Here is a 2341-nt window from a genome sequence, read left to right on the forward strand (position 1 = left end):
GGCTCTACGGGCCCAACACTTACCCTAAGAGGTCCCTAGGCCAAGCCACCTTGTAACACCCAGGGACTGTGGGCAGATGCAAGATTAGCTCATCAGGTATTAACCTCAATGGTCTTACACTTAACCTCTCAGCCCATAATGATCATACACTGCCCGATAAGAGAGGACCTCTCCCTCGGCTGCAAGGAACAGTGTTGCACTCTCCACTCACATGGATCCCGGGAATTAAAACCTTCTTGCAAACAATTTAGAAACCATACATATATACTTTTATATCTTATATAAAATATATTTTGCAAAACAAATCTCAACGGTTGAAATCGGCTGCCGGCAGTCTTGGTTTCCATCAGTGAGAGTGCATCCCCGATCATTACCTTTGTCCGACAAAGGGGCTGATCCTGTCACTATGATCACCCACTCAGATGAATTCTCGGACTGTCCCAACATACCCAGGTTTTGACCCCCGCTAAGGATCTCAAAGATAGCCCAATCCGACACCTAGTGCAGTATCATAATCGAGTCTAGGGGTCGGGTGTAACTTTCCAGTTTTGCCCATCAATCTCCAAGGTCCAGGGCAATACTGGAAATCTGGTCCAGTTTAAAGATTCAATTAATCCTACACTGTATGTGCCTAGGGTCTCACCCTGGCAGCTGGGACAGGCCACCCCAACTGACTTGGTGGCACCACAGTGTCAGCCTTGTCAGGATAGGTCTCCCAGACCGACCCACTGGCTGTGAACATTCTAAACTAACACGAGTCTCATTAACTGTCCAGTTTAAGGGTATTACACAGAAACATACCAAGGGAACTTGAATCAAATATGTATCTTTATTCATTTACAATAAACTCATAAAGTACATCATTCTGATTGAAGCTAAGGGCATACAAAACTGTCTAACAGCTCCCACTTGCACTTAGGTCCAATCAGGTACAAGCCGGAGTCCCATGCTTTCCACGTGTTTCTCAAACACTTTCTGTTATAGTGGCTTTGTCAATGGGTCTGCTACATTTTCCGCTGACGCTACCTTCTGAATCAAGACGTCCCCTCTACCAACAATCTCCCGCAGTACGTGGTACTTCCTCTCGATGTGCTTCGACTTCGAGTGGGCTCGTGGCTCCTTAGCCGGACCAATGGCTCCATTGTTGTCACACAACAATGGGATGGGTGATGTGCTGGACGGAACAACTCCCAACTCGTGAACGAACTTCTTCATCCACACAGCTTCTTTGGCAGCCTCACTTGCGGCAATGTATTCGGCCTCGGTCGTGGAGTCTGCAGTGGACCCCTGTTTGCTGCTTTTCCAGCAAACAGCACACGATCCTATCGTGAAAAAATATCCAGATGTAGACTTTCTATCATCTGGGTCTGACTGGAAATCGGCATCTGTAAACCCCTGGATCTGTAGTGAGCTACCGTCGAACACCAGACAAAACTCTTTTGTCCTTCGAAGGTACTTAAGTATGTTTTTCACAGCAGTCCAATGCTCCTGCCCTGGGTTGGCCTGAAATCTGCTTACTATACTCACTCCCTGAGCTATGTCAGGACGAGTGCACAGCATGGCATACATGATGCTCCCTACGGCTGAGGCATAAGGAACGTCTTTCATGCCATCAATCTCCTCAGAAGTCTTGGGAGACATCTTCTTGGAGAGAGTGACTCCGTGCCTGAAAGGAACATTTCCTTTCTTGGAGTTTTCCATGCTGTATCTTTTGACTATTTTGTCAATGTAAGCAGATTGGGATAATCCTATTATCCGCTTCGATCTATCTCTATAGAGTCGAAGACCCAGTATATAGGAGGCTTCTCCAAGATCTTTCATGGAGAATTGCTGCGAAAGCCATACTTTCACCGTAGTTAACATTCCTACATCATTGCCAATGAGTAGAATGTCATCTACATACAGAACCAAGAAGGTAACCTTATCCCCACTGTGCTTCCTGTAGACACAGGGTTCATCCGGATTCTGCTCGAAGTCAAACAAATTGACAGCAGAGTTAAAACGGATGTTCCAACTTCTAGAAGCTTGCTTAAGCCCATAAATGGATCTGTTAAGTTTACATACCATGTTTTCCTGACCTGCAGCAATGAAGCCTTGCGGCTGCTGCATATAGATATCTTCAGTAAGATCTCCATTCAGGAATGCAGTTTTGACATCCATCTGCCAAATCTCATATTCATGGTATGCTGCTACAGCTAGCAGGATCCTAATGGATTTAAGTATGGCCACAGGTGAAAAGGTTTCCTCATAATCGATGCCCTCTTTCTGAGTGTACCCTTTCGCCACCAGACGAGCTTTGAAGGTCTCAACTTTACCATCGGGGCCCTTCTTCCTCTTGTAA

The sequence above is a fragment of the Nelumbo nucifera genome, chromosome 6 (genome assembly GCF_055504915.1).
Source record: "Nelumbo nucifera cultivar China Antique chromosome 6, China Antique-T2T, whole genome shotgun sequence".
Lineage (NCBI taxonomy): Eukaryota > Viridiplantae > Streptophyta > Magnoliopsida > Proteales > Nelumbonaceae > Nelumbo > Nelumbo nucifera.